The sequence below is a fragment of the Rhinolophus sinicus genome, chromosome 3 (genome assembly GCF_057876585.1).
Source record: "Rhinolophus sinicus isolate RSI-liver-muscle chromosome 3, RSI-T2T, whole genome shotgun sequence".
Taxonomy (NCBI): Eukaryota; Metazoa; Chordata; class Mammalia; order Chiroptera; family Rhinolophidae; genus Rhinolophus; species Rhinolophus sinicus.
The window spans coordinates 36,155,585-36,180,332 of NC_142503.1; the positions used below are offsets into that span (position 1 = coordinate 36,155,585).

The window sequence follows — 24,748 nt, forward strand, 5'->3', positions numbered from 1 at the left end:
ATACTGATTCTATAGATTGGTTGGCATTCTACTATAAGGTCTAGATATAAGGAAAGATTTTACCACAAGGGTTCTAATCCTAGATTCCTTAAGGAGAAAAACATCAGGGCTTGAGGAGCAGGAAGGTCCTTCACAGATCCTGGGTGATTCCTGGCATTAGGAGTTAGCAGTTTGCTCTCAGCGCATAGCACCTATCATGTATTGCGCTGAGGGTCCTGTGGGTGCATCTTAAAACTGAGCTGAAACAATTAACTGATTCTGGGAAACTCAGAATCAGATTCTATGGCTTCTCAATATATGAAATCATTCTGTGTCAGATCTCTGTAAAATCATGTATTTGAAGCAAAATTCTTTCTATTCTGTGAATAAACAAATGGTATTGTCTGTGAATAAGACAGTCAAGCTTCCTATGCAAAAGCCTTATAGAAGGGATAAGCTTGCCAAAGAAAAACCAGAGCTGGACAGTAGGTAAAGTGGTAATAAACAGGTTTTATTCAGATTGTTGCAGTAGGTGAAAAGAGACCTCAGTATAGGTCTCTCCCTTGGGCTCAATTCTGAATACAGCATGGGTAAGTAGGAATTTATAGCCAAGGAGTAGGGTGGGGGTTACTGGACAGAAAATTCCCAAGAGGAACCACCAGGTGTAAGGTGGGCTCTGACTAAATTGACTTAACCAGATTCTTGCTGAAGGTAAACCAGGGTAATTATATACCAAGGGTGGATGATGAGACATTTGGTCAGATATTAAGGGTAGAGATTTTCTCTAAATTGACTTCACAGGATTCACTGGGCTCTCAAAAACATGTCCAAGGATGAGAAGGCCTAGTTGAGAAAGGCAGCTCTGAGGAGTATGACTAAAATTTGGTCAAAGGGGATGTCTTGTGAAGCTCTAGAAGAATACTTGTCGTGCGGGAGACCCTGCTCGCTGCGCCATTTGTCAGGCAGGGAGGCCTGCGGGGTCTCTGCTCCCGCTCCCCACACGAGAACGCAGGATATGGTGAGGCCAAAAAGGAACACCCATGGAGCCATAGGCAGGGGAGTCATACCACTACGGTCTCACTGGAGGCTGGGTTCACTGGACGTGCGACCTGCTGTCCCTTTTGTCTGCAACCCACCGACGACTCTCTTTCACTCTCCTCCACTCTCCTCCACTCTCCTCCACTCTCCTCCACTCTCCTCCACTCTCCTCCACTCTCCTCCACTCTCCTCCACTCTCCTCCACTCTCCTCCACTCTCCTCCACTCTCCTCCTCCGTAGCCACAGCAGTTATATTAGCAGCTAATTAGCTAACTGGCTACAGCTGACGGCCATCTACTACCCGAGCCAGCACTCCTCCACGTGAGGCCGAGAGCCTGTAAACTACTTTTTTGGGGCTCTGTCCTCACAATACTCCTTTGTCTCAAAATAGTTTGATGAATTTTCCTTTTCCCATTCCCTTTAATTGTATTCAAAATAGGACTTGTAGACTATGACTACCATGGAGGTAAGTTGGCTGGGGAGATTCTTTAATTGATGCAGCTTTTTATTTTTATTTTTAATCTTTCCCTCGTCTCTCCTTCTTCCTGGTTGACCCTGTGCTGCTGCTTTAAATAAAAGCTCAGGAGAAATCTTTGGAAAATTAGACTATTAAGTTTAAACGGAACTACAAAGTTTCAAGGCAACACAAGAAACATTAAACTAAAAGTTACTGAGACTTAAAATTTCATTTTTCCTACTTTCACTTGGACACTTTATTTAAAAGAAGAAACCAGATACTTCTTTATTCTGGAGAAATAAAGACATGGTATTTTCCCTTTTGTTACTTCCTGAGACTTATTGAAGGGCCTCAGGAGAAGTGGAATGTAACATGCATGGTAAAACTTTGTTTAGCTAAATGCGCAGTTTAATTTTTTATCTCCGCATTCCACTGTGGTCAGTCAGACCCCTGCGCCCCATCCCCCGGCGAGGCATATTATTAATGCTCATTCAGAAGCAAGACTGCAACTCCTCCCAATGCTGCTTTTTGTTACTGGAGTTCTAAAACTCTTTGAAATGTATCATTCCAGCCAAACCCACTTCTGCGTGATGGAATCCCACAGACACCTTTTTACTCTCTTCTTTTAGTTCTCCTGAGGATATCATCATGATGACCTTTATGAAAAATGGGTTTTTGTCATTTCTGTGCTTGGATGGAAGCCAGCTATTGCCTGAAAAACCTGAACTGAAAAGTGCTTAAGCAGCTGGTGAAGCTTATTCCTAGACAATTTGAAAATGATCTTCTAGTTCATAGTACCTAAAGACAATGAAAAAAATGCAATCTCTGCCATTTCTGGTTTTAATTTGAATGGAAAGGGACTTTCCCTCTAAGGGACTTTTATTAGAAAGAAAAAGAGCAGTTCCTTCTCCCAAACTTTATCCTGCTCAGTTTCTAGTTCCTTAAAAATTCGGAGAACTGTGGCTCTTGGGTCTTTGTTTCTGGGCCTCAGAAACTTGGTGGTAAAAGAAGACGGCCCGGTTTGCTGTGGAGGAGGAAGTGAGGTCAGACGGCTTGAGAGGCACTTCCCCTAGGTCCTCCACCAGAATCTCCTGAAGTGTTGTCTGGCTTCACACCTAGTTCTCATTTATAAGTCTACATGGGTGAATGCATGGAGCGCCGTTTTCCATTTGTTCTAAGCATTGATACATAAAGTACCACTAACCAGCTCATTTTTCCCGTTGAACTTGTCTGCATGAAAAGTACTGATTTAAGCCTGTGCTTATTTTCCTTAACCCATTAAAAATGTCAAATAAAATAGATAAATAGCTATGATTTTATTTCCATTATGTATTCCTATTAAGTTACAGTTGAGACTTTGGGGCTTATTTATTTTAGAGTTTGAAGTAGATCATTTATCACCCTCTACTACCCTTTCTCATAGTAATCTCAATAGTCCTCTGTCTGTTACACATAATTGGACTGTGTACTCCAGCAACTCAGAGAAAATCACATGTGTAGATGTCATTGTGGATTGTTTGATAAAGATATCTAAATAGCACGTATCCTGGCAAAAAAACAAAAAAAAACAAAAAACAAAACAAAAAAAAACAACCAAGAGAAAAACAGATTAAAACAAAACAAAACATAAAACCCAATAACCCAGAGTGCAATCAATGATAAATGTACAGTGTACTTAGGTAAAAGATTTCTAGATTTAGATTTACTTTGGCCTTTTTTTTTGGTCCTACCTCTGTTTCTTTCACGTTACAAAAGCTATTCTCAGACTTTCAGATAACCTGGTTATTGGATTTCACAGACCATCCTTGAATATGGTCCCCCAGGAATGCCCTTACATAGAGAATGGGTGTCATTTAGTTGGCTTTCGTGGAGCTGCGTTGTTAGGCAGTTCAGTATGACTTCGTAGCCTGGTGCTTGCATTGGGACAGTGACCTTAAAGTCGGGTGCTTTCAGCCAGGGTCAGATAGTCTTCAATAAGTTCTAGACATCAGAGAGATACCAGCTTTAATGAAAAGTTAATGTAAATTCATGTTTATACATTCAATATGTAAATATATTTGTACATTTATGTAAATACATAACATGTATTTACACAGCAAATTAAACTACTAATATGTTGGCATAATTTATATCCAATGGTTTTTCAAGACATACTTCACTGAGCCTAGGGTCTCCACAGAGATGCCCCAGCTGAGCCACTTCATGGGCTGGGGGAGAACCTGAACAGGTGAACTTCTCGTTTCTTCTACCACAGTTGATCTAGACCCTTTTTTATCTGTTTATACTGGGGCTGTGATGAGGTTTGGTTGGAAGAGTTCTCTAGCTCAAATTTTAAAAACTACAGGTTCCAGGGTGAGCCACCAATCTTTGCTCCTAGGATATTGATGAAAGCTTTCCTGCTGGAATGGTTAGAGTAATGACCCTTTTTTGGCCCTAGTCCTGTGAATGGTTTGGATTCTTGTGTGACCCTCTCTATTGCCATCTGCCAGTTGCGATTGCACAAGTCCTCTACACTACAGAAACTTCTATGACAACTGAAGCAACCCTCTGAGGGGACTCTCTCTGATTGTTTTGTAAAGTCACAATCCTCCTTTATGCAAAATGTTTCTAATAGAAATAGATGGTCATCAGACCACCAAACTTGGGGCAGTGGCTTAATTTGGATTCTTAGTTCTAGCTTTCTCTTTGCTTCTTGCATCAGAATCTTTTGTTCAGACTATATTTATATTTACTTATATATTTTTTCTGATTATAAAAATATTAGTATATGTGCTGCTGAAGCGAGCACAGATTATAAAAATATTAAATACAGTTCTGGAAAAGTTTGAAAATAGAGGAAAGCATAGTATGCTAGCCTTAGAATTTATTTGATGTTCTCTCTTCAGTCCTATTGGTTATCTTTGACTCTGAGGAACTTTGCTCTTCACTGCCTGAATTTGCTACTCAAATTTTCTTTCTTGACTCTTGTTTTAACCACATATTTTTTTCTATATAATTAGAGTAATGGAGCCTCCTTTTTCCTTGAAGTTTCAAATCAAACATGAAGTTCTCCCATCCTCAAGTTGATCTTTTAGTACTGGTTTACATTTTTTCTTTCATCATCTACAATTAACCTCTTCAGTATTTTGGCTCCAGTCAAGGAAATTACTTTTGTTTTTAATCTTTACCCATTCCTCATAACCTCGTCCAATGTGCACTTTCTCCTGAATGTTTTGATTTACCTGTCATCCTCACTTGACAAATTAGTTCACTCTTATTCTCTAATTCTCTTTATAGAGTTTTTAAATCAGAAGTAGTACTGAAAAGTTTTTCTCCCTTTCTAATTTATGATTTTCATTCCATATACCTCACTTCTTAAATGTTCTAAGGTGAACAAACAAAATGATTTGCGTAAAGTTACAAAAAGGTTTATGAGCAGAGTGGAGAGTAGACCCTCATGGCCCCAAATTTAATTCTGTGATCTCTCTTCAAATGATGGTGCCTCTCATTACTTTCCTGATAGAAAACGAACTAGATCTGAGGATGACATTTTGATTAATACTGAATAATACAAAGTATGACTCATAGGCTTTCAGATAATTTATTATGACTTTATTTTCAGAAGAGGATTAGAATAGGTGGTCAGAATAAAGAGTAGACTGTTTTGTTCCTTCTGAAATGTACTCTCTTCACTTATCTGAGTATTTTCCATACTTTAGGAAGATATAAACGATGGAATAGTTTCAACTTTCAGCATCTTGGTAGAGAGAACTACCCTGATTCCTCCATTCAAAACAGAAAGCCACCATCACTCTGGCACTCCATATTTCCCTTCCAGACATTAGTTTTTCCACAGTATTTTTCACATTTTGACGTGTTTATTTATTGTCTGATCTTCTCTCTCCCCCATCACTTTCCCCATTCCTGAATGTAAGCTCCATAGGACAGGAGTATTTGTTCACTGGTGCATCTCATTCTCTCCCCCTCCCCATTTCCTCAAACAGTGGCCAGCATATAGTGTGTATTCCATAAGGATTCAATTGGAGAAAAATAATTAACAAACGAATTGGTTAAGCCTCAGAACAAAATCAAGGAGGGTAAAGAAATATTGTTATTACCACTTAACAGGTGGAGAAATCAATTTACCTCAAGGTTTTGCTGTTTGGCAAAGGTCTCAGGACTCAGAGTCCCCTTTGGATTCTGTAAGCAACTAAGCTTTGCAACTGATGAAAAGATGCAGTGATATGCTTAATTCACAGAAATGTTGTGAAATTCATTTTACAACTCTAACTGACCCAGATGTTTGAGAAGAACACTACTTAAGCCTCCAGTATATGCAAATTTGGTTAGATCCTTTAGACAAATGACAAGCATGAGCAAATGGAACACATACCCTGTGCATTAGACCAGTAGTGTCTGATGGCTGCCCCAGACCTAACGAATCTGTCAATACTTACACTGATGTGCTCATTTTAGAGATCACTGGCAGCATTTGTCATGCCGGGAACCTGGCAAACAAAGTCTCTCTATGGGAGTAAACTGGGAGCTTGATTTGATTTTGCTCCAGCTGGTTGAAGCTCCATTGCCTGCTAAGTCTGTTTAATGTGGTTGTTATTGTCCCTTTGCTCTATATCTACAGTCTAGCTGTACTTTGTGTGCAGATTGTTACCATTAATAATAACCATAGTGGGTTTATTATTTTCAGCCAAAATCATTTTGATTTCATTACCATAGGAAGTTGCTTTTGTCTTGAATTTACAGGTAGATAAGGTAGCTATCCACTCCAACAATCCCAAGACTGACTTGTCTATCCTGATAAAGATGATTTCTGTCTCATCTCACTTTTTAATTTCTGGACATGCCCTAGTTTAATTGTACAGTTCTAGTTTAAAAGTAATACTCAGTAGATAAAAAGTACTAAGGAAGAGAAAAAAAATCAATAAGTGAATTTTCATATGACTCGGAACAAAATTTTTTTGCTTTAGAAGTATGTTGCCTATTCTACAGAAGAAAAGAAGGATGTAAAATCACATGGCTGTACATAGTAGTATTCATGATTGCTTCCTGTTGGTGGGGAAATCTGGTAGGATTCCCTGTGTTAAACTGAGAGCAGTCAACAGAAAGAGGTTTAGGAGGACTCGCCCCATTGTGCAAATTTCCAAGAGGCAGGGGAATAATGGGCAAGATTAGTCTTAGAGTAATTTGCAAAATTACTAAGTCACACTAAAATTATACTAGGTCAACTAATGATGTATATCCCTTTTATGTTCTGGTTCTGTGCCAACGTAGGCCATACACATGACACACTTGCACACTCCTCTTATTCCAAATATTATCTATATATTCACAAAATCCTCCTTTTTGCTAGTTCAGTTCCTCCCTTTTAGAATGGAGTGAAGACTGAGAGACTGTGGTAGTGTCCTGATATAAGTTAGAGATCTCAGCGTTTGGTCCTATAAACTCACTGTATAAGCCAATTAATTCTTAGCCTTAGTATTGCTATTATAAACAGAGTTGAAAATCTCTGTTGTACTGACCTCACAGGGTTGTATGAGATTCAGATGAGATAGTTTATGTGAAAATGGAGAATTACAGAGTATTGTGCACATGACTTCATGGTTGTTTTGAGTACTGCATTGCAGTCTAGTCAATGCAACATGATGGAAGGGAAGTTCATGCTACCTCTGAGGAGATCAGGGCAGCATTTGGGAATCCTAACAATCACCCTTCCTTCCTTGGGACATTCCTACTGCGGGAAGGTGTAGTAGGAAATAATAGCTAAGTCGGAAACTAAATGCCATGTGAGATGGTCAATTTTACGTGTTAACTTCACTGGGCATCTAGTATTTGAATTGGTACACTAAGTAAGATCATCTTCTCCAATGTGGGTGGGCATCAGCCAATCCTTTGAGGGCCTCAATAGAACAAAAAGATGGAAGAAGGGAGAATTTGTTTTCTGCTTGAGTTGAGACATTTATCTTCTGCCCTTGGACATCAGTGCTCCATTCTTGCACCTTCAGACTCAGACAGGAACTTAAACTAATTGGCCCTCCCCATTCTCAGGTCTTCAGACTTGGACTGAATTACCCCACTTGCTTTTCTGGTTCTCCAGGTTGCAAACAGCAGATCGTGGGACTTCTAGGCCTCCATAACTGTGTGAGTCAGTGCCTCTAATAAATCTGTATGTATCCTTTTGAGTCTGTTTATCTGGAGAACCTTGGTTAATATATCACTTTATCAATATTTGATAAGCATCCAATAATCTTGTTTTATACAAGTTGTATTGGAAAATGGATTAGGGTCTAGGGCTAAGTGAGACTCCCTACTTGATTGCTCTTGAATCTGAAAACTCCATAATCAGGAGCAGAGAAAATAGAGGAATGGAGTGATAGATGTAAAGTGAGATGGAAAGAGAGAGCAAGAGAGAGAAGGCGACCTGTTTTAAGTGTGGAAGAAGGAGATGAACCTTGGATCCCAGCCTCAGTCAGCATTCCACATGGAGGCGGGAAGGACATTCAAGGGTTCCTGCTTTCAAAGCACAACCGCTCCCTGTGCCTTGGTCCGGTCTAAGTCCTGGACTCAGATGGATTAGACAAACAATTTCTCCTCCCTTGGAGTTGGAGGTGAGGAGTAGCATACGAAGGGGTAGGCAGAGGGGGTGAAAGTGTATGACAAAGATTTAGAAGGTCCCCCTTTAGCTGTGTCTGCTCAGAGAAGAAGACCCCAAAGGGGCACAGGTATGAAAGGATAAGAGCCATGCTGATGATAAGGGGCACTTTCTTTCTTTATAGGACTCTAGATGAGTTATCAATTTATGACTCTAAAGAAATCTCTTTGCAAAGAGTTTGGTACTTTGTCAGTATCATAACTAGCCAATCTGAGAAGAAGATCTAGGAAGAAGGTGAAGATGTGTGAGTGTTTATGTGTGTATGCATTTTTCTAAAGAGACACATGAGTGAAACCTAGTTTGTGGTTACTTAGGAATTACATTCACTGTTTTGGGTTTCATTTTATAAATAGATGGACTGCTTTGCAGAAAATTACTCCTGTGACCAAAATTATTATGCCTCTAAGACAGTAAAGTTCTTTCTCAATACCTATGGTATGACTTAATATAATGTGGATTTTTTTTGTTAAGTTCTCAGAGATAAAATGAAGAAATGAGACTGAAGACAACAGGGCATTTTAAGAACTGAAAGGTTACATGTTCAGTTTTGGTTCCTTCATTCAAAGTTGGCTAATAATGCGCATTGAAGACATTTCATTCATATAGAAGAGAAGAATAGAAATGACTGTATCCTATCAGTGAATTAACTTTTGCTTATTTTTGATGTTTCAAAAGTTAAACATTTTATTACTTTTTTAAAATTTAAGTTTCTTTTTTATTGAAGTATAATTGACATATAACATATTAGTTTTAGGTGTGCAACATAATGATTCAATATTTGCATATATTGTGAAATTATCACTACAATAAATTTAGTTAACATCTGTCATTATACAGTTACAAAATTTTTTCTCGTGATGAGAACTTTTAAGATTTTTTCTGTATTACATCATCTATAAATCCCATTGTGTGTTCATCACCCAGAGTCAGTTCTCCTTCCATCACCATATATTCGATCTCCCTTACTGTCACCCCAATAAATTTAATAAAATAAAATTTAAAAAAAAAAAAAAGATTTTTTTCTCTTAGCAACTTTCAAACGTGTCATACTGTATTATTAACTATAGTCACCATGCTGTACATTACATCTCCATGACTTATTTTATAACAGGAAGTTTGTACCTTTTCATCCGCTTCACCCAGTTTGCCTACTCCCATCCCTGCCTGGCAACCACTAATCTGTTCACTGTGTCTATGAGCTTGGGGTTTTGCTTGTTTGTTTGTTTGTTTTTCAGATCATATGATATTTGTCTTTCTCTATTTGACTTATTTCACTTAGCATAATACCCTCAAATTTTATCCATGTTGTTGTAAATGGCAGGATTTCCCTTTTTATATGGCTGAATAATGTTTCAGTACATACACACACATCTGTGTTTATACCACTACCATACTGTTTGATTACTACTATAGCTTCATAATATAATTTCAAACAAGGGAGTGATGTTTCCAGCTTTGTTCTTCTTTTTCAAGATTGCTTTGGCTATTTGGGGTCTTTTGTGTTTCCATACAAAATCTAGGATTGTCTGTTCTAATTTTGTGAAAAATGCCTTTGGAAATTTGACAGGAATTGCATTGAATACATAGATTGCTTTGGGTAGTATGGACATTTTCACAATATTAGTACTTACAATTCATGAATGTGAACTATCTTTCCATTTATTTGTATCTTCTTCAATTTCTTTCATCAGTGTCTTGTAGTTTTCAGGGTATAGGTCTTTTACCTCCTTTGTTAAATTTATTCCTAGGTATTTAATTGTTTATGATGCAATTGTAAATGGGATTGTTTTCTTAATTTTTCTTTTTGATAGCTCATTCTTATATGTAATAGATTTTGTTGTTGATTTTGTATCCTGAAACCTTACTGAATTTGTTTATTCTAACAATTTTTGGTGAAGTAAAAGTTAAACATTTTAAATATCTCCTGGTTAGAAGTTGATTTTTGAAAACAAAATTTGATGGGACTAAAATAGAAAGATACTCTATTTTCTATAGTGAATTCTGTTAAGGTAACAAGCCAGTGGAAAGATACCTGATCAAAGATGGAATGATTTTACTGATTTACATTTATTGATTCCAAATGTCCTGTGGGGTTTCATGACTTTTCAACTAATTCTGTTCTTTTATTCATTTAGTAGGTTATACATACTGGTAGGAACCTCAAACCCTGAAAACGATGGGTGACACAAAAGGATTTAAATCAGGACCGTCTGAGAAAAATGAGTCTTTGAGTCATGAAATTTCAATTCATAAAGTAACAAAATTAACAAACAGCTCCTTTTTTAAAAAAAATAAAAATTGAATGTAGAACTAACAAGACTATTATTTATCAAGAGTTGCTTTGGCCCATCTTTGTTTAGAATTTTGGATCAACTCCTGCATACAGTAGGTGAAATGGAAAAAAAAAAGAGCCAGCCATCAATTTATGACAATTTGTTCTCACCCTCTTTCATTTCACTGTACTTTTTTAGAGGATTAAATTACACTAAAACTACTGCTACCACCTAGCCACTTAGAAAAACCTCTATTATTTTTATTTTTTTAACCTCCCCAAGTATAAGTGAATTTAGATTCTAGTGGTTAGTCGAAGAATGGTACAGGGATGTATTTTTTTATTCAGTATCAGTGAAATGAATTAAAATTTGAAAGCTTTAATCTCTCTCTCTCTCTAGTATTTTGATAATCCAAATAATTACATTTTTCTCTTGAACTGATTATTTTGATGTCATATGGGTTCTGTGAACTTTTCAATACTATTCATAACCATTTTAAAGAATTTACCATTTATTTATTGTATTTTTTAACTCTATGTACTATTGGTTCTTTTAAAATTTTCTTCTTTTTCTTTTTTGCAGGTGACCGTGAAATGACTCCAATATGTTTGCTTAATTGTTGAATACTCCTGGGACAGAGAAGGTGCTAACCAGCCAGCCAAAATGTATTGGCAACCTTCACAGACTTTAGTTAGGTAAGCTTTTGTGGGTGATTGAACAAAGCACGGGGTACGGCCATAACCGATGAGCCTGTGTGTCCTAACTGGTTTGGGAAATTACCCATTTTTCTCCAGGCCTGCCTTATGAAGAATTTATAGTCTCTTTGAAATGTGTAAACCTAAAGCACTTGAAAGTAATTGGTAAAAATGCTCAATTATATGTAATTGTGGTAGTTGGGGCTCAGGCTAAGCTGTTTTATCTAGTGTTTCAAAAGTCCAGTGATTCAAACAAGATAGGAGCTTCCTTCCCACCAGCTATCAATTTTTCATCCCTCAAGGGGAGCTGGGCTTCTAGCATCCAGGTCTCTTTTCCTTGTTGTTCTGCCATGGGTAAAGCTGGCTTGTCCCTACCTCTTCCATACTTCAGCTCACAACAAGGCAGAAGAGAGAAAGTGGAGAATGAGCAATCCCTTAAAAAAAATAAAATCAGTGTTATTGAAGTATAATTTACAGAAAGTAAAATGCACCTGTTTTAAGTGTACAGTTCAATGGATTTTGGCAAATGTGTACACCCATTTAACCATTACCCCAATCCAAATACTGAACATTTCCATCACCCCCAAAAGTTCCCTCAAGTCCTTCTAAATATTATAATTTTAGCTGGGCCTAACTCTGGGCCTAAGGCAGCCACTAATCTGCTTTCTGTCATTATAGATTAGTTTTGTCTGGTCTAGAGTTTCACATACATGCAATTTCAGGCTGGGACTAGGGTGATACAAGTGAGGTGCCAAGATGCAAATTTAAGCAGACACTCATTCTCAGTTTCATGCTAGTGTAGATAGACCCTACAATATACTCTGTATCACACTCTTTTGTATTTTTTTCCACTCTGTCTACTGTTTTTGAGACTCGTTTATTTTGTTGTGTGTTTCAAAGTAGTTCATTCCTCTCTATTGCTTTGTAGTATTCCATGTTATAAATATACTATAATTTATTTATCCATTCTTTTGTTATTGGTCTTTTGGGTTGTTTCTAGTTTTGGACTTTTATGACTATAGATGCTATGAACAGTTGTGTACAGTATTTTGTGGATGTGTGTTTTCATTTCTCTTGGGACAATACTTAAGAGTGGAATTGATAGATTATGCGTAAAGTATGTATTGGACTTCATGAGATTGCTGAAATATTTTCAAAAGTGGTTGTAATACTTTATACTCTCACCAGTAATGTATGAGAATTCCAGTTGCTCCCCAGCCTCACCAACACTTACTATCAATTTTATTTTAATTAGCTATTCTAGTAGTTGTGTAGTGATATCCACAATTTTTGCATCCTCAAGTGATTACAAATATTGAGTATCATTTTATGTGATTATTGTCTATTTGTATTTTTTTGTCTGAAATGTCTGTTAAAATCTTTTGCCCATTAAAAAGTTGGGTTGTCTTATTAATAATAAGAGGAGTTCTTTTTATATTCTGATATAAGATCTATTGTAAATGTCTTCTCAGACGTAGCTTGTCTTTTCATTTTCTTAATGGGATCTTTCAAAGAACTGAAGTTTTTAATGTTGAAGAATTTCAATTAATTATTTTTTTTCATGGTTCATACTTTATGTGACCTGAGCAATCTTTGCATTACTCAAAGATGTCAAAAGATATTCTCCTGTTTTCTTCTAAATATTATAATTTTAGCTGTTACATTTAGGTCTATGATTCATTTTGATTAATTTTTATGTATGCTGAGAAGTAACAGTGAATGATAATTTTTCCCCATACAGTTGTTTTAGCACCATTTGTTGAAAAGACTATTTGTTCCTCATTAAATTACTGTGGAACCTTTGTAAAAAATACATTGATCATATTTGTATGGGTCTATGTCTTTTCCCATGATTGACATGCTTAATATTATAACAATACCACATTGTCTTGAATAGCACACTGTGTAGATTTATCATAATTTTTGAAATTAAAGAGTGTAGTCCTCCAACTTTGTTCTTTTTCAAAATTGTTTTGACTATTCTAGGTCCTTTGTATTTTTACAAGAGTTTTAGGATTGGTTGTCAATTTTCACAAAAAATGCTGTTAGGGTTTTTATTTTGATTTAAATATATAGATCAACTATGTGTGTGAGGGAGAACTGACATCTTAAGATCTTTAATTTCCTTCAACAGTGTTTATAGTTTTCAGTATATACATCTTTGTTAAATTTATATTTATGTAGTTCATGTTTTTGCTGTTAATTTAAATGTATTGTTATATATTTTTCCCATGTATAGTGTAGGGGAGGAAAAAATTTCCTTTCTTAGATTTGTGGCTGGGCCTATAAGTTAAATGGACAAAGGACAAATTATCAGGAAAAAAGAAATGCAAATATATTAATATTTTTATATCCATGGAAGCTTATAGAAAGAAGTAAAAGTCAAAGAAGCAGTTTTTATTTTTAAAAAATGAAAGCCAAAAAAATTTAGAGTCTTTTTTTTATTTTATAGGATATGAAAAAGTTGTATAATTGATTTTATCTCATATATTTTTAGGCAGAATTTAAGTTACATGCTCACACAGAAGTTAGGAAGTGCAGTCCCTAGGTGAAAGCCATGTGCTTAGCTACAAAAGTAGATTCTGTTACTTAAAAGTAATAGAATCCAGGATTAAGAAACTGTGGTACATTTATACAATGGAGTATTACGCAGCCATAAAGAAGAAAGAAATCTTACCATTTGCAACAACATGGATGGACCTAGAGAACATTATGTTAAGTGAAATAAGTCAGAAAGAGAAAGACAAATACCATATGATCTCACCTATATGCAGAATCTAAAGAAAAGAATAAGTGAATGAACTAATCAGAGACAGTTTTGGAAACATGGAGGAAAAACAGAGGGTTGCTAGAGGGGCGGGGGGGTGGGGATAAGGGGAAGGTGAGAGGTTTTGAAAAATAGTCGGTAACCACAAGATGGTCATGGGGGTTTAAAAATTAATTTGGGGATAGTGGATGGGGGGAGGGGGGTTCACACAGTGTGAGGGATATAAATGATAAACATCTAAGTTTTGCTTTGTCTTGTGCACCTGAAACTAATTAAAAATAAATAAATAAATTAAAAAAAAAGTAATAGAAGATGAGAATACTAGAAACTGGGGGAAAATGTACCATATCTTCCACAATAAATAGTAACTGACCTGGGACAGACCATCAATTCTATAGGCGTTGAAAGGAAGGAGTCTTAAACGTGAGAGGAAGTTGTTGGGTGGTGAGACTTTAGTGCTGAATAGGGTTAACACAGACAGGGGATTTAATGAAAGTAGTAGAAGGCGAGTGACAGTGGTAGACATGAGCATAATGTGTGTAGTATATATAGGGGAGAGGTTAATGGGGCTTAACAGTGAATTGATATTGAACATTACTGGGAAATAGGTTGAAAGGCACTGGAGGGTCAGCTTAGGGAGGGCCTTACACAGCCAGATAATGGAGCTTAGATTTGTTTCAGCAATCAGGAATTTAGGTATTTGAGCAGGGAGCTCATCTGATGGAAGGGGTGCTTAGGCCAATTCCTTGGCACCTGCATATAGGGAAGAGACCAGCTGGTATAGTGTTCCAGGCGTGAGGTGATAAGGCTTCAGAGAAAAAAATAATATTGCTGGATATATTGATATGTGCATCAATTACCAATCCCACTGTGGCTACTGGGGCAAGTCACACAGATTAGTGAGCTCTAAGAGACCACATCGTGGTGGGTACTTGAAGGTCTCAGTATGTCAGTTGGTCTTCCAACTGCAGTATATGAAAGTACTGAGCCTTCTTCTCAGGGGACACAGAGCTCTTTCAGAATCACAGTTGGACAAACATATCAGCAAGGTTTTGTGACTCAAAGTCCAGTTCATCACCAACCATAAGGCTTTTTTTGCTCATGAAAACACTGTAAGTCACATCAGAACAATGAACAAACCAACAGGAACAAAAGCCAAGTTGTCTGCCCCCTGTCCCTCGCCTCCCCATCCCCTTTAAGTAGTAATCAGCATCTGCTTCCCGGGGACACATATTCCCAAGCAGTGTCCTATTCCCTTCCGTATGTGGCCAGCTCCAAACTGCTGCTGCTCTGCAGCCTTCCCTGACTGAGTCTTTCCATTTGGTGGCCAAATAGCTCCAGTTTTGTGCTATGATTCTACATTTGGGTTGCTGTGAAAAATAAGGGAAACATGAGGCAGCTAATGACTACATCATGGATGAGCCACAACTATTTGAGTTCATGTTTAATTCTTTAGTGTCTCTGAGGGCAGGCATGGTCTCAATCAGGTTAGGAATGAGGTAGGAGGGATAGAAGAAAGAGATGGCCTCCTCTTGATCTATGGTTTTTGGGTGGGATTCAAATCCACATCTCTCTCTAGACCTGTATTCTGAAGTCAAAACTCCCTACATGAGTCATCTGTGGGCTGCTTGTTTTGTTTCCCAGAGCTTAATTCCAAGGCTGCATTTTCTCCCCCACCTTCCTTTCCTCCTCGCCCTACCATATTAACAGTTAGAAAATTGCTTGTGCACATCGTGGATATGGAGGGAAGAAAGGAAGGGAGGAAGGAAGAAAGGGAAGAAAAGAGGGAAGGATATTCTATCATCAAGGAAGCTGCAAAAGAGATATACTGTGGGCAAAAACAGAAGACAAGAAGAATAAAGTTACACTCACATTCTGTTCCACTTGTATTTCCTTTCCTTGACCCTAAGATTATTCTAACCCTACGTAGAAAACAGGCAACTGGGCTCTGTCTTTTCCCTTTCTCAATTCCTAACCTGGCAAAGATTGCAATGTCAGTTGGTGCAGCTCCCGAGGTTAGGTAAAAATGGCACGAAAAACAGTGAGACTCCAGTGTTCCACTTTTGACCCCAATCTTGACGCAGAACTGCCTCTTTCATGTGTATGCTGTTTGGTCATTATGAGGTTTGTTAGGGTATGGACCTTCCCCTAAATGACCACCAGCCTGACCAAAATCAGCCTTTATGAGCAAACATCAAGGGTAATGAGTTAATGAGAGCAGCACACTTGGTTAAGCAAGTTTTATTTGGTCTTCAGGAATCTATTTTATAGACGCAAAGGAGTTCACTTAAATACCGTGTGGTTCTGATTAGCCGGCTTTGGTTAACCCAAACATACAGTTAAGCAAATGTGATCCAGCTTACCCGCCAGCCCTGAGGCCAGCACCCCCAAACTCTGGTGTTAGCAATATATATGAGTATTTCCACACTCGGAGGGCTTTTATAATGTGGAGTGAATTTATTTAAAGGTGGGTTACTGCAGGTGAGCCTTTCAGTAACATGGTAGCTAAAGGAGAATCAACATATTGACTGGGAATTAAACATATTAATATTTTCTGCAATTTGTGCATGTAACAAAACCATGTGATTTTACTCAGTTGATGGGATAAAACATGTCTAAAAGCTGTTAAGAAAAAAAAGCTATCTATTTGGTTTTTCTGATGGAGTAAACTGAAGTGCCTGGAAAATCATTGAACTAGTTTTGTGATAGTTGTGCTTACAGGGCCAAATTTGTCCTTTTTGGGATGTTAATACCTTTCCCAAATTCAACATTATTGTCTTCTGGTGAGTGCTCTTCCTCATTATATTCAGCTGTGATGCCAGGAAGTGGTCAATCTTCACTCTCTATCTACCCAAACCCCACTTAGCTGTTCAGAATATGTACGGTGGCCACAGAAGGACAATTACATATACACAAGTCAAGAGAGCTGAAAGAAGGTACGTGATTTACTAAAGTGGTGTTCAGAAGAGCAATATAGCAGGATAAGTGTTGGAGATAACTGATGAGGACCAAGCTTGTAAGTATGTATGGTGGGCTCTGTCCCCTCTTGTTTTTCATTCATTAAAAAGTTTTACCTGGAAACACAATTAACTGCCCAGAAATAGGTTAATCACTAAGTTATTTGGGGAAACATGGTGATGCAAGCCTTGGGACTAGATCAACATGGGTTCATTTCTTGGTTGTGCCACTTACCGTGTGGTTTTGGGCAAGTGACAGCCTCTGAGTTTTAGTTGCTTCATCTGTCAAATGAGTGGAATACTAAAACTATGCTGGCAGGTTGATGTAAGGATTACCAGTATTCTATAAAAGGGGCTTGGTGCACAGTAGGTACTTACAAAAATGGCAGCTGTTGCTATGTAACGGGCCAGTTGGTACTGTCTCCCTTTTCCAGACATTATGATGGCCGGCACTAAGTCAGCAGGAGTGCTGAGAAGGCCTTACACATGCTGGGTAGCAGTGGGCTGTGTTAAAGAGAATAAAAGAGACGGTATTGTATTAAAGAGAATACAAGCTTTAATGCACAGTACTATTTCAGGACTGTTTAAGCCTTTCAGCTGTGACAGAAGCACTGTACACAGTGAAGTGTGTGGGATCAGAGAGGCGGCTTTGCTGGCTATTTCAGAGGCAAAAATGTCTAAGTGCACGTAAATTGTAATATTTGGGTCTTGTGGAGGGAATTTTTAATACTGCTGATTTAGAATTTAAGAGAGAAGTTATTATTCCTTTATTTGTCCCCCAAGTGCCTTAACTCAAGTCTTGTTGGGTTTTTTTCCCCTTTCCTTTTCCCACTCACTTTATAATTCTCCATGGTTCCTGGCATGCTAAACAGGGGGTTTCCTTTGTTATTACCTTGAGCATACTTGCAGGGCACATGCAAATCTTAATCAAGTTACCTCGTCCAGGCTGGTCCAGCTCCTCTCAGAAAGCTCTTGAATCCCTCTTGCCATGGAAAAAGAACAGGTTTAAAGCTGTGTGAGATGGAATGACTTCAGTGTTAGAGAAGTCTGCCTTGGCTGAATATCTAATGCCACGAACTAAGGGAAATAAAAAACTCATTGTGACCAGAACAACACTGGCTCTGAGATGTGCTGGACAAAACATGACCACTTAAACAGCAAATGCGTCACAGAGTGGCAGACTCCAGTGTGCGGGGAGGCAGTTTGTTAACGGGGGCCTTAGGAAGCTCTAGTGGCCCTCAAGTGGGAATAATTCTAGAGAAAGTGTGCTGGTGCAGCAAGAGTGCTGGGAGGGCATCTAGTATGAAGAAGTTTGAAAAGGTTAGAGTTTGAAGAAGTTTGAAAGTAGAATTTAGGACTCTAATAAGCTTGGGGTGATGGAGAACTATATCCATCCATCCATCCATCCATCCATCCATCCATCCATCCATCCATCTGATTCCTCATTTTGGAGAAAGGCAAAATACTTTGTTGCATTAATAATACATTGTCCTAAATAAAAGGGAGAGTATTTTATGGGTGTGCTTGAGTTGAAAGACTGGGACTCTTCTAAGACAGACTTGTTTTGTCACTCTGGAGCTTAGGGGTTGAACTTTTTAGGAAGAGATGGAACTTCTTAGAGAAGTTAGATTTTGGGATGAGCTACAAGGAATCCTCAGGACACCATTTAGGTTTCTTGAAGTCTGTGTGCATAATGAGAACTAATCTTGTGATTTGGAGAGGAGGCTCCCATCATTCCATTCTTGTGGGGCTATGCACGGCCATTCACAAACAATTGTCTCTGAAATTGCGTAGAAACAAAATAACCTTGGAAAATCACATGTCCCATGATTACCTGGATGTTTAAATGGACATGTTGCCCTTGATGAAGCTGAGACCAAGCAAGCTCACCTGCAAGCCCATCACATTAAACCCTGGGTTCCCAGTCACAGGTTCTGCTTCAGGCTCTACAATGATTCTTCGATACCGTTATTGGCCCAGCTTCAATAATGAAGGGCTATGGTCCTAAAAGCCCAGTTCTGATCATGTCACTTCTCTGCTTAGGAATGGTCAATATATTTCCAATTTTTTCAAAATAAAGTCCTAATATCTTTATTTGATATTTGAGATCTTCCCCTTCCTGAACGCTATACAGGCATACCTCGGAGATATTGCAGGTTAATTTCAAATCACTGCAATAAAACTAGGACCGTAATATTTTATTTTATTTTTCCTAGTGGAGAGTCTTGCCTTCAATTTGTAAAAAGGCAACATCTGCAAAGCTCAATCAAACAAGGTATGTCTGTACTCCAGATAGATGGAACTGCTTGCATGAGCCCCACTCTGTGCCCCAATATCCTGTTTCTGTTTTCACTCTTTCTAGTTTTGCTCTGGAATACTCTCCTCCACACATCTCTAGAGTCAAATCCTATCCATTTTGCAAAACCTGCTTCACAGCTTGTCTCCTTTGGGAAGTTTTTTTTGACCTCTCTGCTAGGAATGATCTCTTTTTCCTCTTAACAAATATAGAATTTGGATTCTACCTCTCTTATTTACAATAGTGCCTTCCATACTTTTTAAAATAATGAGACTCACCTTCAGGTACTTGTTAAAACAAAGCGAAACGAAAAACCCAGGCCTCATTCCAGACATACTGAATGAATGTCTCTAAGGGAGAGGCCTGGGAAGAAGTATTCCTATCATTAGAGAGGGGAAACTTCTTATAACACTCGCTACTCAAACCGTGGTCCTCGAGCTAGCAGCCTCAGCATCATCTGGGCACTTGTTAGAAATGAAGACTCTTGGGCCCCATCCCAGAACCACTGAATCAGGATCTGCATTTTAATGAGATCTCCAAGTGATTCTTAAGCATATTAAAGTTGAGAAGCACTGTCTTACCATATTTATTACTTCTGCTTTGGTTATAGTCAATTATGCAACCAAAACCCTTTTATTATCTCCTGAATTACTCAAAGCAACTATTATTATTCCTTTTTTTTTCTAGATAGGTGAGACATCAATTAAGTTGAACTTTGTGGAATTGTAAGTATTAGATCGTTTTCTGCCTTACCTACAAAAAAGGCAATTTCATACGTTTCAACTTAATAGTAAGTAGTGGTAGCACTGGGATTAGAACTTGGGTAGTTTGACTCCAGAGCCCTGTCTTAAGCTTTATACTATTATTATGACTATCCTGTATGCCAATAACAATTGGTTTTCAAAAAGAAAAACCCTCAGATTAAAATATGTCATTGAGTTCCAAGGTTAGTACGTGATAGGGTTCTGAAAATGGAAATGTGCTCATAAAAACAGTAAGAATAGGAGATGGATCTGAAGGGCAGGGGAATGAGAGTGTAAAGGACCCAACTGAAATTACATGCTTTTACCTCTGCTTAGTCTATATGGAGTTGGAGACTAGAGGTATTAATGCTAATTTTCTTCCAGACATACGGGACTGAAATAGCCTTTGTTCTGACTTATAATTTTCAGCTTGGTTCCAAATATCAAGAACTGCAATTTCAGACTATGACTAGAATATAAAGTTGCTCTGTCTATTAATTTTCAGGCAGAGTAAGTTTACAGTAATAGGCTTGTATGGTTTTGTGTGTTCAAGGGCCAAAGTCTGTAAAATCTGGGGGAAATTGGAAAAGGAAGGAAAGATTTCTTGCCAAATTCTTTGCTATGTTTGATCCTTTAGAGTGACTAAATATGCAATGAAGACACAACAAAGAATAGACTTCCATCAAGAGGCCACATGTAGTTGCTTCCCTGCCCCTGAAACAGGGTATAAAAATGTTTCCTATTTGAGGGTTATAATCAACTAATTTTTAGTGTGTGTGGTTGACAGAAGATTGAAGCTTCTTACAAGGAGTATTTGTTTCTCTGTAATTTTTGCTGACAACCCTTATCATGCTACAGTTCTAAGTCTTAACAGAAAGGCTTTATATGGGACATTCTTGCTATATTTTAACGTGATATATGAGTCACAGTGGTGATGACTTAGGCATAAGAGAAAAAACAAGTTATGCTTTAAAGATGCTTAGGATTACTGGACTGGGACCTGGCAGGAGTGACTGGAGACAGCAACTTCATGACTTGTAGCTGGAAAGGAGTCTGTGAGAATCCCAAGGAGGGAGTGTATCAGGTTGTTGTGATTAATACAGCCAGGTTGTGAGGTGCGTGTGCCTGAGCCACACAGCTCGTCACTCGGTATTGAGTGGTTAGCTGAAAATGTACCTGTGGAGAAATAGTCTGAGTCTCTGTTTATTTTTCTATAATGTTCCTGCTCAGTAAAGCTTCTCATAAAATATCTTCCAGTTCCAGAAAATTGGCGTGAACTAGTTTAATCACAACTCATTTATTCCAGTATCACAAATTACTCTCTCTATATTTTCCTTATATATACTTCTCATGCATTTTCCAGAAGAACATGAATCATAAAAGTTAAAAAAATGACAAATAATTTTTTTAATGAATAAAGTTTATAGTTGTTGGTGGCTTTTTCTTTTTATATGGTCGATCTCTGCTTCTAAACATGAGAACAGTGGCCTTGAGTTAGTTCAGATTGCTCTTAGAAAGGGTTGCTTAGGAGCTGTGATCTAAGCAGTTTCTTTGATCTGGTTAAAGTCTGTTGTATTTTTGTTTTATTTTTATATAACTGAGAAAAGGAATATATTCCATATGTTTGATAAGTAGGCCTTTGTAGATCAATATCTATCACATGTAAGCATTATAAACACAGACATTTCTCTGGGCCTAAAACTGAATGTCTGGTCCCCTGCTTAGCATTGGTTTACCATATGAATTAAAGTGCTATGGTGTTCTTGAACACTTTACCTTTCTTTTTAAAAAAAAAAAAAATTCTGAAATAAACCCTCCCTCAGAAAGTTTAGAAGGAATACATAAAACTAAAAAATGAATATGAAGTAGGAAAGTACATTATTTTAAGAACTTAAATTAATTTCTTATCCAAACCCAGAGGGAAATAAGAAAAACCTATGGCAGAGTAGTTCCAGTTCTGCATTAATAACATGATCCTGGGTATTTTCCTTTGTCTACAGTGTGTTATCACATCTTACTCCCGGCATGCAATCTTGAACATATCTTAACTTTTGTTTTGACTTCACAGGACCTGATTAGTAGGAATACACAGCTTGATATCACTAGTTCTCCATGACTCTTAATTGACAAATAATAATCAAAGGAACGGAGAGGAGAATCCCCAATCTGTTTAGTATCCTCAGGATTCATGAGCAAGATTTCTCAAAGTCACTCTTGCTATTCCCATTGAAAAGAATATTAAAAGTAGAGAAAACTGTCCTTTGGGTTAAAAGAGTTTTGTTTTTGGCATTGGCACAAGAGAAACCTGAGAATACAGTAAAAGTGAAAGGTCGAGGCACGGAGACTGTACACCCAGTTTACCAGAATTAAAACCATGGATGCCAAAAGGCTCTCCTTAGAGAACAGGAATTATGGGTTGGGATGAATCATGTCCCTCGCTCCCAAAATTATATGTTGAAGTCCTAATCCCTGTTTTTTCAGAATGCGACCTTATTTGGAGATAGGGTCTTTACAGAGGAGAGCAAGTTAATGCAAAGGTGGTCCATAATCCAATATGTGTAATCTCCATATAAAAAGGGAAAATTGGGCACAAACATGCATGCATGGAGAATGTCATGTGTAGATCAAAGCAAACAGAGATTGGGGCGATGCTTCAAAAGCCAAGAAACACTGAAGATTGCCAGATTCTCCCTCACAGCCCACAGAAGGAACCCACCCTGGAGACACCTTGATTTTGAACTTCTAGTCTCTAGAATTGTGAGACAATACATTTCTGTTATTTAAGCAACCCAGTTTGCAGTATTTTAGTATGGTAGCTCTAGTAAATTAATACAACAGGGTAGAAATTAGACCTTGAGATTTTATTTACAGGGGCCAGTGCTGTGACTCCAAAGACCACCATACATACCCCAGAGCTTGGTAAATAAAGCTCAAGAACTAATAGTGTATTAAATTGTTCCAAATGATGGCCTCATTTAACAATGTCTCTAATAAAATCTTGACTAATTACCTCAGCTACAGCAATAAAGCTAAGTAAAATTGGCGAGAATGATCTTTCAGTTCACACACACAAAACTGTGTTCTGATTTGCTAATGAAATTTAGGCTGAAAGAACAAAGAATTCCTCACTGAACATAGTTACTCTCATTTTTCTAGGTCACTAGATCATAGAAAGAGGCTGATTGATTCACACCTCAATTATACCAATTTGCATAAACTAATGAAATTGCAACTCAACCACTGTTGTGAGGAGATTTCCCAATTCATTATGCTGACAGGAGCAAGGTATGAGGGAAGCGGAAAGACTGTCAGTCACCTGGGAGGTCATCAATTTAAAGAAATGGGAGAGGAGTTTGAATGTATGAGTCATCTCAACCACTGGTGAACAAGAAACCCTGGTACAGGGAATAAATGTAAGCAGACATTAGGCATATCGTTGGTTCTTGAAAGAATCCAGCCAATAAACCATAACCTATGTCACATACTTTAATATAGGGAATTTAATATGCTAAATTTGCGATAAAGGTGTTAGAAGAGCTGCACAATCAAACAAAGGAAGGTGAAGCAACCCAGGGATAGGGCAGGAGGGACAAAGTGAGGTCATAGTGTTTCTAGAGCCTCTGAGCCTGGGTGATGTGACAGGAACTGAGTCGATGGAAGGGAAGCAGGAACTGCTGAAGATATTGTCTGAATAGGGAGAGGGGAAACTAGTACCATGGTTTTTCTCTTTCTCACAATCTCTAGAGTCATTCCAGCGCCTCCCATTGCTGAACAGAGAAGGAAGCAGCAAGGAGGCCTGGGAAATGTAGTTGGCTGGTGTTAGCTCCTTAAATGATGGTTGAGGGGAACAGTATCAGTTTCCTTTTGCAGCTGGAGCCAGTCCCCTCAATCTTAGTGTTTTAAAACAATACAAATTCATTTCTTTATAGTTTTTGAGGTCAGAAATCTAAAATCAAGGTGTCAGGTAGAGCTACGTTTCTTCTGGAGCCTTCTGGGGGGAAATGTTTTCTTTCCTCTTCCACCTTCTAGAGGCTACCTGCATTTCTTGGCTCCTGCCCCCTTCTTCCATCTTCTAAGTGCATCACTTTAACCTCAGTTTAATTGTCACACCTCTTCCTTTTTTGTCTTTGACCCCCTTGCCTCCCTCTTGTGATTACATTGGGCCCATTCAGATAATCCAGGAGATCCTCCCATCTCCAGATTCTAGCCACATCTTCAAAGTCCCTTTTGCCAAGTAAGGTAATATATTCATAAGTGCTGGGGATTAGGACATAGACATCTTTAGGGACCATTATTCTGCCCATCACAGGAGAGAAACATGGGGGTAAATGAGCAAGTGACTGGCACAAAAGTCTTCTTGACAGCTCTTACCACGCTTTTTCTATCATCTCCAGATGATTTTTTTGCACATAGTACCACAGTATTTCAGCTAGCCCAATTTTTATACAATAATCTTTGGACTGGTTTTTGGGGGCAAAGCAAGTATGTTCATTTACAAGACACTGCACTGAAGGCTTAATGGAATGCTATCCTAGCAGACTTTATTGGAAACTTGTATATAACAGGGTTATTGTTATTTTTTAAGACTTTTATTAAAATATAGCTAACATACAATATTACATTAGTTTCAGGTGTACAAAATAGTTATTCAACATTAATGCACCTAAGGAAATGATCACAAGTCCAGCAACCATTTGACACCATAACACACCATCACAATTTTATTGATTATATTCCCTATGATGTACATTGCATTCCCATGACTTATTTGTTTTATACCTTGAAATTTAAACCTTTTATTCCTCTTCATTTTTTATCCCCTTTTTAATTTTTCAATAACAGTTGACATTCAATATTTTTTTATGCTAACTTCAGGTGTGGAGCATAGTGGTTAGAC

General features: G+C 37.9%; 1 long non-coding RNA gene across 2 annotated transcripts in view; it reads left to right on the top strand.

Annotated features, from left to right (window-relative positions):
* LOC141570426 (uncharacterized) overlaps window positions 1-24,748 on the top strand; it is a 562,080-nt gene that overhangs the window by 115,995 nt on the left and 421,337 nt on the right. For both annotated transcript variants that reach the window (XR_012494434.2, XR_016020539.1), the window contains exon 2: window positions 10,976-11,088. This is a non-coding gene — a long non-coding RNA (uncharacterized LOC141570426). The remainder of the gene's footprint in view (window positions 1-10,975; window positions 11,089-24,748) is intronic.